This window comes from Populus nigra, chromosome 8, assembly GCF_951802175.1.
Source record: "Populus nigra chromosome 8, ddPopNigr1.1, whole genome shotgun sequence".
NCBI lineage: Eukaryota > Viridiplantae > Streptophyta > Magnoliopsida > Malpighiales > Salicaceae > Populus > Populus nigra.
Window position 1 is genome coordinate 2,415,982 of NC_084859.1, and position 17,780 is coordinate 2,433,761.

At 34.3% G+C, this 17,780-nt stretch overlaps 1 pseudogene; it reads right to left on the reverse strand.

Moving 5' to 3' along the window:
• Window positions 1–8,809: 8,809 nt before the first annotated feature.
• Window positions 8,810–10,986, reverse strand: LOC133700378 (dynamin-related protein 4C-like; annotated as a pseudogene).
• Between the last annotated feature and the right edge of the window lie 6,794 nt (window positions 10,987–17,780).

The window sequence follows — 17,780 nt, forward strand, 5'->3', positions numbered from 1 at the left end:
TTCTTATCACCGTCAGTATACTCATTTCTAGGTTTAGAAATCGCTATATCATTTTCAATTTTAGTAGGCTTGTGAGATCCATTTTCAATTGATAGCTATAAATTATAATCAATGGATTAAAGATATATAATCATCCCAATAGACATATGAATGGATTTCTAATGTTGCTTTCTTCTTTGTTTCCTCCAAACTTAGCAAAAGCAAGTTGAATCCTTTCTTGAGATCGTGAACTTGATTGAATCACTTGAACCTTAATCAAAGTTTCTTTTCCATTTATTTCTCCCTTTTCCTCCTTTAATTACCTCTTCTTTAAAGGTAGATTTAGAGCTTCTAAATGAGTTCTAACAAACCAAAACTAGGTTGGTTTCACCTCTGGATCAATGATTTTGGATTTAGGTGGTTTTCTAATAAACTTAGAGGCTAATGTGAAGTGTTTCTGACCTTTTGATCTTGAGAGAAAGGTGTTAAACCCTTGATAAAAACGCTCTTAAAATTTTTAAGTGTGAACACGTGAAAGAGTTTGCTGGTTTTGAGCAGATGGGTGTCTCAGTTAAGGTTGACTGGGTTGACCATTTTCATGGTTTAGCTGGAGCAACCCCGACATTAACGTCGCCTAAAATCAATTGATCACAGTAGAGAGGGTGTATATATTTACATTGGATCCAATCTTACTCAATTTGGAGGTCTATACATCCATATTCATTCGTTTAAAATTGTCAACTCGATTAACATATAATCTGAAAACGCAGGAATAACTGATCATGGACAAGATATTGCGAAGATCATTGGAAAAAATAGGATGTGAAGATTTTATTTCATAGAAATGGGGTTATAGAAAGGGTGTTTCATAGTTGAATGGTGGTGGTTACCGCCTTAGAGGTGGTTAGAAACACCACATTCACTCACCTAAAAGTGTCTACTTGATCAGCCAAAATTGTTGAACAAGGTGTACAGTAGCTAAATGACGTCGTTTTGGCTAAACCTTACAAATTAGGTTTTTTTTTTTAATTTAGGTTTTGGCAAACTTCAATTCAATCCATATTCTTCTCATTCCTTTTAATTTGACTCGTAAGTCTCCCTTAAACTCCTAATTTCATGTAATTTCACCCCTACTAAACTTAATTGACAACCGTGGTTTTTTTTAATCAAGTCTCTAATTGCTTATTAAACTTCAATATTTAAGCAATTAAGCTTTTGATTTGACCAAATTAATTCTTGAAATTCACAATTCGACCTCTAGACTTTAATTTCTTCCATTTAAAGCCTAAATTGACTTCAAGATTTAATTTTCCTTGCAATTAAGCCTTAAATAAATTCAATTAAACCTTGAAAAATTATAATTGAGTCTTTAAACATACAATGCTAAATTATCTTCCTCAAAAATTGAATTCTCTTTATTAACTAGGTCATAATTTCTAATTTTGTATATTTTAACCCTCTTCAACCAGTCTTTGGCAATTTCCTGAGAGTTTTGGTATGTTCTACTTAACTAATAGATACATATATTTTTTGCATCCATCATTTTTTGGATTCTTTGTATTTTCTCTTTTTTTTTAATTTGTTTTGTTTATGTTGGACCCTAAAATGGGTAAATACAAATGCTCCTATTTACAATACTTACAGAGGAAAGACTTTGTCAAGTGCTTTGTATTATAAGTTTGTAAAGACATATATAAGGTTCTTCCTCTCAAAAACTTTTAGTTCAAATGACCTGAAACTCTGTCTTCGCAACAATTCTTTCAACCAGAACTATTATCAAAATTGTTTATAGCTCGGTTAACATAAAATATCAATTTGTAGATTCCCTTTAACCAGAACCAAAATGTTGTCTTCAACTCGGTTAACTTGAAATCTCAATCTTGAGACCCCTTTTAACCAGAACCTTGGTTTTTGTTTTCTTTAACTCGGACAACCTGAGATCCCATATAGCGATCCCCTTTAAACCAGAACCAAAATGTTTCCTTTAGCTTGGTTAACCTGAAATCTCAATCTAGAGACCCCCTTTAACCAGAACCTTGGTCTTTATCTTCAGCTCGGTTAACTTGAGATCTCATATGGCGATCCCTTTTAACCATAACCACAATGTTTATTACTTCCTGATCGTGGGGTTTTGAAAACTCAGTGCTTCCTGAAGATTCTTCCTAATGATAGGGTTGATCTTTTTTTTTTCTTAATAATTTCCTAATATTAGGGTTCTTCTCTCTTTTCTTTTTTGATTGCAGGGTTGAATTTCTTGGTGTTTCCTGATTACAAGGTTAACCTGAAATTTACTTCTTACGAGGTTTGGACTTAGATTCCTTGCTATCATAGATCAAAGATTCTCTCTTTATCAACTCTGATTCATCAAAATCTTGCTAGATTCAAATGAAAATCTTCCTGAAAAAATCAAAAACATATATGCAAATTTAGGGTCAAAAGCATGCATTCTTACCTAGTTTGGAAATATAGGTCCCGCCCTTTCTTTTGGTTTCCTATGAACTCCTTTTCTGATATGAGTTTGTTCATTTGTTATAAATTATATGCTTGAGTCAGGATCCATTTCTTGTTTTGCCTTTGTTACCCATCATATTCTTGGGAAGAAGTCCTCAACTTTTATTTCTTGTGGGGCCTTTTCTTATCTTACTAAGTATGTGCTTTGACACTGCTTCCTATAATGCTCTTTGTTGATGCTTTAATTGCCTTTTGCATTTCAAGGGTTTTTTGGTTGTGTTTTATCACAAAAACTTTTCAAGAAGAAAATCTTTAAAAGACTTGGTTTCGTTCATGAGAACAGAAACTTTCAATGTATGCATCAAAACAGTTCTTTAAGCTATTTCTTTTGAGATTAAGGGATCCACCTTGGAGATCAACCACATAGTATGATACAACATATAATGTCGTAATTGTTTTGTTGTCCACACCAATGCACAACGTAGCTTTTCTATCAACATGTATCTAAACTCATATTCCATGAACTTCTTACTTGGGTAGTAAATAACTTTTTCTTTCTTTCTGGTTTCATCATGTTGCCCTAACACATATCCCATGATGCTTTAGTCACTGTCAGATGTAGTATTTAAGGTATTCCTGATACTAGAGGAATAAGTAGAGGCAAGTTTTGTAAGTACTGCTTGATTTTATTAAAGGCTTCTTTGCATTCTTCATTCTAAGTCCCAAGATTCTTTTTTCTTAGTAGCTAAAAGATAGGCTCACGTGTTGTTGTTAACTGGCATATGAATAAGGGCAATATAGTTTAATCTCCTTAGGAATCCCCTTACCTCTTTTTCTATCTTAGGAGATGTCATAGATTAAATGACTTTTACTTTATCATTATCCACCTCTATTCCTTTGTTCCTGAATAACATAACCTTGTAGCAGAATATTCCTCGTGACATGACAATTTTTTATTTATTTATTTATCTTCTAGAGCCATTTTTATCTAGTTATACCCTAAAAAACCATCCATGAAGCAATACGTTGAACTGTATGCAACATTGTTAACCAAAACATCTATATGTTGAAAAGAAAAGTTATATTTGGGGCCAGGTTTGTTCAAATCCATAAATCCATACAGACTCTGATCTTTCCCTCTTTCGTTGGCATGACAACTACATTAGATACCTATTATGGATATTTAACTACTTCTAAAAACATGGTGTCCAACTGCTTTTCAATCTCTGTCTTGACTTTAATTAGGATGTAGGATGAGTTCTTCTTAACTTTTATTTTATTGGTTTGCATCCTTCTACCAGCGGCATTCTATGTGCTACAATATCCATATCCAAACCAGGTATATTCTCGTAAGACATCTGTATATTCCTGTAATAGAGTGATCATTTCTGATCTATCCTCGGGAGTAACCAAGGCTTCTATTTTTAGTTCCTTCTTAAATTAATCATTACTCACATTTATGGTTTCAAGTTCTTCTATAGCGGGTTGCTAGGTCTGCTCGTGTTGCTCCATTAATTTTCTGAATTCCCTAATATCATTTCAATCCTCTTCCTCTCCTTCCATGGCTATTACATATTTGCTATATTTTGGTCATTCATTCTTGGTGCAAGGAGTATATAGTGTTATGGAAGACTTGCTTTCAGGTTTCTTGAAAGCGAAAAGTGTTCAGTGTAAATGCACAAGTGAGAAAAATATCAATGAAAAAAAACAATTTTAAAAAATGCAATGATCTTATTAATTAGAAAAGGTGGGCTCAACAACAAAGGCAAGATCTAATTGACATCTAAGCCTTAAATGTCAACCAGGGAAAACAAAGCAAATAAAAGCAGCAACAAAATGCATAATAAGATCAACAATGCTAAGTTACATTTTAAACACCAATGGAGCTTTCCCGGCCACTCAGTTTTGAAACTTCTTGCCCTTAGCCAGCTTTTGCTCGAAGGTATTAGTGGATACTTCTTCTAAAGTGTAGATGGTCAGCTGCGACAACACTTCATCTTCCTTTCCAACTTTATCTTCTCATCGTCCCCTTTAACCTGCTCTTCTTCCAAGGTGTTTATGTTCATAGTTGAGAGTTCCTGACCAAGACTTTCCAATCCTTTATTAGGTTGTATTACATATGCAGCCTTTGGGAACAAAATCGTAAGGGGAGAGATTGCTAGCTCTTCCTCTTCAGGTTCTCTTCCCTCAATTATAGCCATTCTTCTCTTTATTCTCGCACCAATAGCCCATATGTAATCCTCCTTTTTAGGCTTTTATCCAAGTATAAATCTTTGATCAACACATTTGACCTTTTATCATATTAACTCTCTTTGGCATTCTAGTGTCAGGGTTGCGTTGAAATGGAATTCCATGTTTCAAGAAGTATTTAGTTGTCATCTTTGCTGTTTTTGAAACTCTTGGTCTTTTCAGCACAGTGCTATTAGAAACCCACTCAGTGTTTACAATTTTAAAAGCATGATATCCCTATCTTTGCAATCTTTTACTTCTATGAATGGTAAAACCATATTCTTTATCATGGAAACTGTCTCCTCGGCCTTGACAGCCACCAATATCCCATTCTTGATGTACTTCAAAAATTAGTGTAATGACGAGGTTACTATTCCAGTTGCATGAATTCAAGGCTTTTCTAACAACATATTATAGGAAGGGTGGATATCCATAACTTGTAGCGTCACCAAGAAAACTTGTGACCCTACATATAGCTCCACTTTTAAAGTCCCAATAATTTGTCTAGGTAAGCCATCATATGCTCTCGTCATCAAGGTACTAGGTTTTACATGCGATTCATTGATGGGCATTTCTTTCAGCATATGTTTTGGTAACACATTAAGGGTTGAACCATTGTCGATGATCATTTTACCTATAAGGCAGTCTTTGTATCTGACAGTAATGTACAAAGGCTTGTTATGTCCAGTTTCTTTGTGTAGTACATGTAATTGCTTGCGTGGATCCTCCCTACCAAATGTTTCATGGTTTTCTGCTCAATATCTTGAGGTATATAAGCCTTGTTCAACACTTTTTACAGGGCATTTCAGTGCAGTTCAAAGCTAAGTATTAAGGATATAAGGGAGATCCTGGCTGGGGTGTTTTTTAGCTAATCCATTATATAGTATTCATTATGCTTTATCAACTTTAGGAACTTATTTGACTCTTCCTCAGTCACAGGTTTGTTAACCTCAAGTTCTTTGTCAAAGCCCGTTACTTCCTTGTTTTTAGCTTTCCTTAGCTCTTCAGGCGTGAAACAACAACCACTCTAGGTCAGCTCATTGATTTCATCTTGGAATCAGGGAGCATGAGTTTTGATATTAAGTGTGCAACCATAATTGTAAGGCATTATATTATGATTTCTTTTATTTGCTTAGGATGGTTTGATCAAGATCAATTTGGGTGGTCCATTGACTGTTGGTTAGATCCTACATACCTCCAATGGTTTCTCTTAACCTTCCATCATCCTTACCACATTGCTAAACTCCATAGACTATATCCTCAATTCTCTCATGGTTAGAATTCTTGCCACCTTTTGGCGGAACTCAATGCAATCCTCAACGTGATATCCCTTTACTTTATGAAACTCATAATAGTCACCCTCTCCCAAGTGATATTCAACATTCCTTTTCAAAAATCCTGATTGTATAATCATGCCATACAATCTTTTCATGGATATCTTCAATGCCTTGTTCTTGTTCCCAATTTCCACCATACCTATCCCATTGTTTCCTGCAACATGGTTAGGTAACGGATTCGAATTAACATTGGGCAAATCCTTGAAAGTTGTTTATCCTATTTTAATAAGCTCCAACAACTTTTTCTTAAAGGCGTAGCAAGTTTCAATACCATGACCGGGATTGCCAGCGTGGTATTGACAAGTTAGATCTGGCTTATACTAGACGAAAAACAGTGGGCGCATTAGTGGTATAGGAAGAGGAGCTATATGCCCAATACTCAACAATTTAGCATACCAATCTTTTAAATGCATTAGTAAAGGTGGTACTTGTTCTACGGTATTTTCTAGTGTTTTGTCTTTGTTAGTAGTTCTATTTATTTGCTTGATTGGTTTGATTCTAGGTAAAAGGCTGGTAACTTGAGAGGTATGTGTTTGGAGGTTACTGTAGTTTACTTTTTTACCCTTGTACCCTTCTTCCAAGCTATTCATATTATTCTCCCACACATAACTTCATGAAAGAAATTGAGTTAAATCATAGAAAGAAGAAGGGACTTAAGATCAGCCATGGGAAAAGAAATTAGGTGATGAATTATTTTATTTAAATGATGTGAAATTATACATAAATTGATAAAATTACATGAGAAAATTATATTTTATGAAGGTTATGTATTGGGAGCTTGCACTTGTTACAAAAGAAAAAAAATGTTTTAAAGTCTAGATAAAGTTGTTAACTTGTGAACTTGGCAAGAATGTGGACTTTAAGTTAAATACATGTAATGTTACAAGTAATTTAAATAAATAAAAAAGCTTTAAATGTGATAGATTAAGTATTTTTATAGTTGAACTTATGTTGGTTTAATGTAAGATTTAATAGAAGTGATATACGGAAATGTTAGGAAATTATCTGTGTACATAGTTGAAATGTGATGCTGAAGTTGTACATAGGAAGCTTAGGGTTTTATTAGTGTTGATTATACCAATTAAAATTGTTAGTATGTAAGATGATGAATATAGAAAGGGATTAAAATGCTAGATGAGATAAAAAAGGGTCAAATATTTTTATTATGAAGGTCAGAATGTATTAAATGGAAGTTAGTTTAAAATGGGAAAGAATAGGGAAAATTTACATATAAACTTGGAAATATTTTGATTTGAAAAGTTAAATTAGTTAGTATGATTAAATTATAAACCAACAAGGGTTTAAGTGAGATTACAAAAAAAAAAAAAATACTTGAATTAACAAGAAATAAATTGTTTAGAAATTGTATGAAATTAACATGTGTGTTACGACAATAATGATTAGAAATGGATTAAATTACTTTACAAGAATTTAATTGATTTTACTAGTATATTGTGAATTAGAGTATATGTGTGATACTGGATGGAAATTGTGTTATTAATTTATAATTCATAGATTTAGTTAGATTAGCTTGCTGTCAATGTAAATTCATGAACAACTGACATCAATCAATGAAAGCCATCATAGGAGGTTGAAGAAAGCAACATGCATTGCTCAGCTACAACAGGTTTCTTTACACGCTTATATCTACCAGCCATTTTTTTTAATTTGATCTCTGATCAGATAATTTTTTATATTTAATCCCTGATTCTTTGATAACTTTTCAATGTTTTTATTTGGTCCCTGATTAGTTGATATCTCTTCAATTTAGTCTCTTATTATTTGATAGATCTTCAATTTAGTTTCATATTTCATCCGACCCAATCCTAAAAAAGGCCCAACAAGGGGTAAATTAAGGGAAGAGAAATGAAAGAAATAGATGACCAAATTAGGTTAGCTTATTGTGGTTGTGTTCATGATTGGGCTGTGAATATAGTAGGTTGATCAGGATCAATCCAATATGACATCATATTTTTGTTTAACTTTATAAATATATTTTTTTCGATTTTATTCTTTAACAATTTGTTGATTCATATTTTAACATAATCAGGTTAGACAAAGGTTAAAATAACGATGACTTGAAAAATCTTTTGAAACTAGATCGGGTTTTGATCATGGCAACCAAGTCACATTTGGACATGCTTGGTTGAATGGACCATATCAAGCTAACTCTAACATAGTTGGATTTGAAACCCATGTCATGCAAGGGACCATGCATAGAACGATGGTAGATAAAAAAACAAAAAAAAAAAATTATGCTAACAAGTTATTTTATTTCAAGTTAATTTTCTTATTTTTCTTTTTTCAAATATATTAACACATAATTAAATAAAGATGTTAAATAGTTTGGCATGTCACGAGATCATATTTCTTCTTTATGTATATCAATCACTTAGCATCCCATTTCAGTCTTTGTTTATCTTTATAGACAAATTAAAAAAATAATAAAGAAAATGTGCTAACAAATTATTTTGTTTCGATTTAATTATTTTTTCAAATAAACTGACACATAATTAAATAGACATGTTAAACAACATATCATGTTGCCAGATCTTATTTCTTTATCTATATCAACCACTCCACATTCCTGCTTAATTTTTATTTAATATTAACAATTCTTTTTAATATTTATTAATGCTGAGAAATTAATTTTATTGAACACAATCATCACGCTTTCAAAGTGCTTGAATTGATTTTTGATCCGGCGAGGAGGGTAGCACGGACACCGGAACTAGTGAAAGAAAGCTGCTGGGAATTTAGCAAACCAGAATCATAAATAGAAAACATCTTCATACTACTATTAGAACCAACAATAGGAAAACGAGATAGATTTACACAAACTCCTTCGTGCCATCAATATTAGAAACAAGAAAACAAAAGCCAAACGAGCATAGATAGGTATAGATAAATAGATAGACAGTACTTAAACTAGACATTTGAAGCAATTTTATCCATGATGTTTGCCATGACATTGTTGGACTCCCTCAGCAACTTGATGCTCACATTCAGCTTCTCACGCTTAGCAGCTACCGCTGGAGATTCCTCTAACATTCTTTCTATCGCACCATCATGTCTACCGGCAAGCTCCTGGACGATCTCCTCTTCCATTTCCTTGTTCACAAGATTTCGAGCGCAGAACTGCAAATGCAGAGCCATAAAATCAACCAACCTCCTCAAAACAATTTTCCAGTAAGCAGTCATTCTCATTTTCAAGTCGAAAGCTTGAAGCAAAACATGCTGCTCATACCACCTGAGACCTGCAATTGGAACCTCTCCCAAACCTTCAATCTTGAATGTAGCATCGCACCCATTTTCCAGGACATCACGCGTGAAATCATGCTGTTGAGCCATGAGCTTGTTCCAGTCATTCATGTATTCAGGATTGCTCGTATAATCTGTTAGTTTCTCCATTTGAACAATCTCTGTGACCCAATTTCTAGAATGCTCTTTCATTCTTGCTATGAGACTATGGCCTGCTCGTCGAGTTGATAGCTGAAGCTGGTGGTACTTTTCCGAGTGATGCAATAAAACAGATATGACCACACCTTCAACGTAAGTCCATACTTTCTCAACAAAGGCAACTGGTATGTGCGATACCTTTTCAACCTTTTTCTGCAGGATAGCAAGGAAGGTGGTGCGGGGAAGGAAATTTGGCAATTCAATCCCTTTGGCTTCCTCCAAAGCCTGAATCTCATCCATCAGAAAGTTCCCTGTAAGGTCATTTTCAGAGCACTTACGAAGTTTACCTGAGTATTGGTTGAGCATTTCAACCAATCTGGCAGTGCAATGCATATTTTTATCTTCTAGATACTCATCATACTCTCCTCTCACAATGATCTTGTTTAGTGACTCTTTGGCGGATCCAACAATGCCCATGAAAGTTGTGAGGGCTTCACTAACCGAGGACAAAGTTTTAGGCATCCTGTTCAGTTCCGAGATACTTGCATTCAGCTTCTCGTTAATCTTCCTCACTATCTCCATCTTGCTATAATAGTTGCTTGAATTTGAACCAGTTTTTGAGCCAAAACTGGGATGCTCACCATGGATTTATCAATCTTGGATAGAAGAGGATGAATTTCAAACAAGTCAGCTTCTTCCTTGTGTGCTTCCTTGTAAGATTCATCACCAATACGATTTCTCACACAGACATAACCCAGACCTATATTCACATCATCAGCCGTAACCTTCTCAAGCAGTCCTTCTGGAGCTCTTTCTGCTTTGGTGACCACGGCGAGAGTCCTCTCACCATTCTTATCCACTTTCTGTGACATCCTAATAATTCACAAGTGGTAAAATCAACAGTGGCAGACAAAACATTAAGGATAATACTCTCTTCAGGCCTTATGTACTCCATAATGATATCCGCTATCTGCTCATAGATGTTTTCAGGCTGACCGTGGACAGGAACTCTAGTGATTCCAGGGAGAGCAACCATTGTAAGGTCCGGAACGCCATTCTTTTTCACTACCAGAGTCAATGGTGTGTTTGATATGCCCTTAGCATTGCCTGCAATCTCATCAGTGGCAAGACTTATGGCATGGGCGATTTTGGCTTCACTGGTAGGTACTGTTTTGCCATTAAACTCCAAGGAAAGCTCTGGTTCTGGAGCTGTGTGGTGTTGCAACCTCATTATGAGAGGTACTCTTGTGCAGATGCCCTGGCCACGAGGGAGGCTGATACCAGCTAGTGATTCAAGAACACTAGATTTCCCTGAAGATTGATCACCAACAACAACAATGGTGGGGAGTTGTATGCGTTCTTTCATTACCTGGAGATACCTGAGCTTGTCAACCGCATCAAGTAGTGGTCGAATACGTTCATTGAATGATGATACGATGGGCACATGCCTGACTACCAGCTCTTGATGCTTTTCTTCAATGATCTGTGGAAGTGATTCCACTTCGTTTTCCGAGCTATTCGACATTTCTTCACTCACTGAACCACAATGCCTAAGCACTAAACTCATTTTGTTGACAGAGAGAAACTTCAAATAATTGCTATAGAAACACAAATTTTCTACCAATCAAATTTTACCATGTGTTATTTTATTCTTTAAAAGAAGGGATAAAATAAAATTGAAATAAATGACATGAAAAATAAATGAGCCTTCATATATTTCTTGATCAATGAAAAGTTGACACTTGTGATAAGATATTAAAGATATCTTGTCATAAATACGAGATCCCATCAGATATCTCCATAAATACAAGATCCCGTCAATAAATATCAACCAATAAAATTATACCATGTGGCATTGGAAAAGGACCTGAGAGCCCCTACAGATCTCTATAAATAGAGGGCCTCAACCTAAAGAAAAGAGGATTACGGGAGATATAAATTTCCTTCAAGACAAGCTCTTCAAGCAAGGAAGGTCTCTCTCTCTCTCTCTTCAAGCAAGGAAGCTCACTCTCAAAGAGTTCTCAAGCCTCCTTCATCTACGCTTGAAGTCTACAAAGAACGAAGCTCTGTTAGATTAAGCCAAAACGTCTCATAAGAGTTCTTCAACAACACTTTGAAGACAAATCAAAGTACTCTTCAAAGCATCGAATCACAACATCTCGCTACGCAATACATGCCCAAATTCGCGTTCTTGCAAAGCACAAATCTTGGCTTGATTACTCAAATAAATCAAGTCACCATACATCAAATCCAAGGGAAGAATTAGAGGATTGCCATATTCTTTTGAAAGAATATATTACATAAAGATTGTACCCATTCATATATTTAATAAAATCATATATTTGTAGACATGTGCTTGTTTAATTTCAGGTGCTCAAAATTGTATCTACAAATTTCTGGCGACTCCACTAGGGACATCTCTACCTCTCAAGACCCTTCAAGAAAGAATTTTCAACAAACTCTCAATGGCAACTAGTAGGAACATGATCACCGTTGTCGCTTCGAAAAGCAATAAGGCCACTGATTCAAGTTACCAACATACTATTAAAGATTCTTCAACCCCGCCATTGAAAACAAAATCCATCGTCGAGTTGTATGAACAAACTAAGCCGACTCTCAAGTTGACATCAATTTCGAATGCAAGAGGGGCAAAAGATCTTGCCTCAAAGATGAAGCCACAAGCAACTCCACTACAAGAGTCAAGTGGGGCGCGTAAAATTCTCTTCAACACTCAAGGCGACTTCGACAAGTCACCTATGGAAACTTCTCCGTGTCAATCACCAAGTAAGGCTTGGGGTTTTGGCACCATGTCCGTGATGATGACTGAGACAACATCTTTAGAGGATCAAATGGCTAACTTGACAAAACTCGTCGAGGGGTTTTCGACTTCACTCAAGGTAAAAGACCACGAGATAGCAAAGTTGATGAACAAACTTGAGAGCTTGAATGAAGGAGGCCAAACTTCGACTACCAAGGCTTTTCAAGCAGATCAACTAGATGTCATTGAGGAGTCTGCAATTGGATCTGTGAAGAATATACGTGGTATTACTGATGGCATCTTCACCACAAATCAACTGAAAGAACTCATCAAGGAAGCCATCGCAAACCAGGTGGAAAGCTTAATTCAACCCTCGTATTCGTATGCGAAGCCGTACACCCAAAGATGCCTCTAAGTTACCAACCACCAAAGTTTCAACAATTTGATGGCAAGGGAAATCCTCGGCAACACGTAGCTCACTTTGTGGAGACTTGCAACAATGTCGGGACTAATGGTGATCTTATGGTAAAACACTTTGTTCGTTCCTTGAAAGGTAATGCCTTCGACTGGTACATTGACTTGGAGTCTGGCTCGATTGATACTTGGGAATAGTTAGAGCGCAAGTTTCTTAGCCGCTTTTATAGCACTTGTTGTGTGGTTAGCATGATTGAACTCACTAATGCACGTCAATGGAAGGAAGAGCTTGTCATCGACTACATTCATCGGTGGAGAAACCTTAGCCTCAACTGTAGAGATCGGCTCACCGAAACTTCTACGCTAGACATGTGTATTCAATGCATTAGGGACTACGCTATATTCTACAAGGCATCAAACCAAAGTCTTTTGAAGAATTGACTACTCGTGCACACGATATGGAACTTAGCATTGTGGCAGCTGAAAGTTCATTATTACCTATGCAAAGCCTAAAAGAAATAAGCTTGAAGGTCGTAGATTCGGAAAGAGCACCCTAAAGGTCGAGGGAAAGCAATCTTTAGTAGTTAACTCGGCTGCTATAAGGGTACCAACTGGAGTTAAGAGGAATAATCATGCAACGCCTACTACTTTACAAAAGGGTGAAAGAAAGAAACCATCCTTGAAAGAGCGACAAGAAAAAGTCTATCCATTCCCTGACTCAGACATATCTAGGATGCTGGATGATCTGCTTGAGGCAAATATCATTGAGGTGAAACGCCCTGAAGAAGCAAACCAAGTAGATAATCCAAATTATTGCAAATATCATCGCTTAATCATTCATTCTGTAGAGAAGTGTTTTGTGTTGAAAGACAAGATCATGAGGCTACACGAGAATGGAGATATCGTTTTTGATGATGAAATAGTAGCCTCTAATATCACAACCACGGTCACTTTAGGACCACGTCAATCACTCCCTACAATAAGTTTCGGCTCCTTTGAACCTATAAGACTTGATGCCATTTTCCCGATGAGCTTTGTTGCATCCTCAAGTCTAACTCCATGCACAACCCTCGCACCTCAAGTTGACAACTTGAAGCCTGATTCGTTGGAAAATTATGATGATGAAGGATGGACTTTAGTCACACGTAGAAGAGGAAGGAGGAAGCGCATGCAAATGACAAAGCCAACTAGAATGAGAATCTCAATGGTGAGGAAGCTAATTGATGAGCTGATATGCCGAAAGACTCAACGAAAATCCATACCAGTTAGAAAGGAGGGTTTTTCAACTCAAAGTCTAAGAAAGCCTGTTATACTGAATGAGTACATGCCAACGGAGATGAGAAGAGTTGAAAATGTACTTATTGCTTGCTATCATGTTGATGATGCTAACAAGTTATTTTGTTTCAAGTCAATTTTCTTATTTTTTATTTTTTCAAACATATTAATGCATAATTAAATAAAGATGTTTAGTAGTATGACATGTCGCGAGGTCATATTTCTTTATATGTATCAATCACTTAGCATCTCGGTTCAGTTTTTGTTTATTTTTATAGATAAAAAAAACGAATTTTGCTAACAAATTATTTTGTTTCGATTAATTTTTTCCTTTTCAAATATATTGACACATAATTAAATAAAAACGTTAAATAAAATATCATGTTGCCAGATCATATTTTTTTATTTCTATCAATCACTTGGCATCCCGGTTCACTCTTTGTTTATTGTTAATATCTCTTTTTAATAGTTATTAATAAATATAGTGAGAAATTAATTTTATTGAACACATTGATTACGCTTTCAAAGTGCTTGAATTGATTTTTGATCCGGCAAACATCTCCGTACTAATATTAGAACACAAGGAAAACAAGATGGATTAACACAAACTCCTTGATGCCATCAATCTTAGAAACAAGTAAAGAAAAGCAAAGCCAAACGGGCATAGATAGGTATGGATAAATAGATAGATAAACAGTGCTCAAACTAGATATTTGAAGCAATTTTGTCCATGATGTTTGCCAGGACATTGTTGGACTCCCTCAACAACTTGATGCTCACATTCAGCTTCTCACGCTTAGCAGCTACGGCTGGAGATTCCTCTAACATTCTTTCTATCGCACAATCATGTCTACCGACAAGCTCCTGGACGATCTCCTCTTCCATTTCCTTGTTCACAAGATTTCGAGCACAGAACTGCAAATGCAGAGCCATAAAATCAACCAACCTCCTCAAAACAATTTTCCAGTAAGGAGTCATTCTCATTTTCAAGTCGAAAGCTTGAAGCAAAACATGCTGCTCATACCCCCTGAGACCTGCAATTGGAACCTCTCTCAAACCTTCAATCTTGAATGTAGCAACGTACCCATTTTCCAGGACATCACGCGTGAAATCATGCTGTTGAGCCATGATCTTGTTCCAGTCATTCATGTATTCAGGATTGCTCGTATAATCTGTCAGTTTCTCCATTTGAACAATCTCTGTGACCCAATTTCTAGAATGCTCTTTCATTCTTGCTATGAGATTATGGCTTGCTCGTCTAGTGGATAGCTGAAGCCGGTGGTAGTTTTCAAGCCGGTGGTATTCCATGCACGCACGCGTGTGTTATCAAATAAAAACTCATAGACATGGTGAAGGCAGATGGTGGTGGTTTGAATGTGTGTTCAAATGATTGAGTCATGAAGTGAAACTGACTCTGTTTTGATAATTTAAAGCTTTGTATATGTTCGGTATTATATTGTGTGTGTCATAACTATGAGAGTTTTCTCCAAAATTATTTTTTCTTTTTTATTTAAAAAAGACCGGCAACGTGATAAGAGCAATTTAATAACAAAGATTTTAAATGCACGGAGAAAATGAGCTGAAATTTTAAACAAAATTGAGAGTTAAATTATATTCTATTGTATCCAAAATTAAAAAACAATGTAAATTCAAGATTAAATCAAATGATTATCGGATGAATTTGTATAAAAATTAAGTCTGAGAACTTAATTAGACTTTTAATTGGCCAATTTGATTTAATCATGAACTCAATTAAAGGTTTAATTAAATTTTAGAATTAATTTGGGTCAAATTAAAAGAATTGATTAAGTGCAAGAATTTAATTAAGTTTTTAATGAGTGAAATTAATTTTATTATGAATTTAATTGGTGAAAAAATAAGTTTGAAAGCTTAATTTGAGTTTAATTGAGAAGATTGAAATTTTAGAGAAAAAGATTTAATTTTTTTAATTATGAAAAAAATTCAAAAAACAAAATATTTTTATTTGTGTTCTAAAAATAAATCATATTTGCATAATTTAACATACTAAAAATCACAAAACAAATAATATTTGTATTCTGCATGCATTTTGGATTTAATAATTAATTTATTAAAGCCATGAAAACTTGATCTATATTTCAAATATTATTTTTTTTCTTTTAATATACGAGATTATGAACTTATACATAAAAGTATTCCCAATATTAAATAAAAAGACTTTTGTTTTCTCTTCTTTATTTTTTGACTCTAGAGCAGTTATGATTTTAACCTGGATAAAAACCTTTTTATCGAGGGAGACTTTTTTAAAACTTTAAACAGACCAATAATTAGAAAACATAACAATAACTTAGTTTATATTAGACAAATAAATAATGTAGCTTGTCATAGGTAGGGTACACCGGGGTGATGAGTTTTCCTCGTGTACAACTAATTCTCTTATTCAGACTCTTTCATACTATCAAGTATTTTAATAAAAATAATATTAGATAGTGAATCTTGAATTTTCAAATCATATTTTTATAATTTTTCAAACATATTCAAAACCCTCTTAATCTAAGAGCCATGCTTGCCCTCCTGCACCATGCACATCAAGACATATGTTATTATGTATCTCAACTCTATGATCCTCGGTTACCATGTCCTCAATGCTACGATCCTCAATCATCATGTCTCTCAGTTATTTGGTCTCTCGTTAATTATGTTCCTTGATAATTATCTCATGGATATGTAAAAAAATAATGCATTGTTCTATTTTGATTAATGTTTTTAACTCTATACTATGATCAATATACCTAGATATATGTGTTCTAGGATGCCTCTAGTAATATCATTTTGAGTTCTCATTTAGTTTCCCATCCAGCTGCCACTCTTTTTTTTATTTTATTAACATGGATGTTCAGACCAGTTTGCATTCACCTCGATTAATCCCACGGGTCTTGAAGTTAATGACCATATAAGCCTCCAATGACCCTGAGATTTATGAGACTCGAACTGGTAATCTCTAGAGAGCAAATCTAAAACTTGACCAATTGAGCTACACCTCTTAGGGTTCTATCCAACTGCCACTTAGTTAGATAGGTTATGGTGACTTTATTTATTTTTTTCATTAATTAATATTTTGACATTTAACTTTATTTTTTTATTTTATTTTTATTTATTATTTATGGTTTTTATTTTTTATTTATTAACACATATAATTCTTAATTTATTTGATTATATATGGATAAACTTTTTTATTTTCACTTAAAATTGTTTTAACAACAAAACATATTGAAAAAACCCATGTATATAATTTTTTTATTTTACCTGCGACAAAGTACAAATCAAGTATCTTCATTTATTTTTGTGTTTCAAAAAATTTTTTGAAAAAAATTGACTTTTTTGATGGTTTTAAATTATTTTTTTTGATATTTTCATATTATTTTGATATAAATTATTTTAATATATTTTTAAATATAAATTATTTTAAAAAATAACTATTATCATTTTCTTAAACACCAATGAAAACAAAACAGGTATTGAAGTTAAGAAGTCTTCATGAAAGTGGAGGCGAATAATGTATCCTCCACATCTATCAGCATCCCTACACTTATCTTGTTTGGAGAGGGGACATGGAAGGAATTCTGAAGTTGTACATATAGCATTATCTAGGATTTGTCAATTCTTAAAAACTCTGTAAGACAATAAGGGCAATAAAGTTCAGAGAAACTCAAAGCCTAGATTTTATTAAAAGATAAGATATCAGAGTTCTAAGTTTTTAATTCAAATAATTTTTATTAATTTTTTTTTCAAACATATTGATGCATAAATAAATATGTTAAATAACATGATGTATCGCAAAATCTTTATCTTATTAATCGATTAATAATTTAATGGCACTACATGTTCTTTTTTTTTTATGCTTGAATTATTTTTTGATGGTGAAAGAAAGCTTCTGGGAATTCAGCAAACCAGAATCA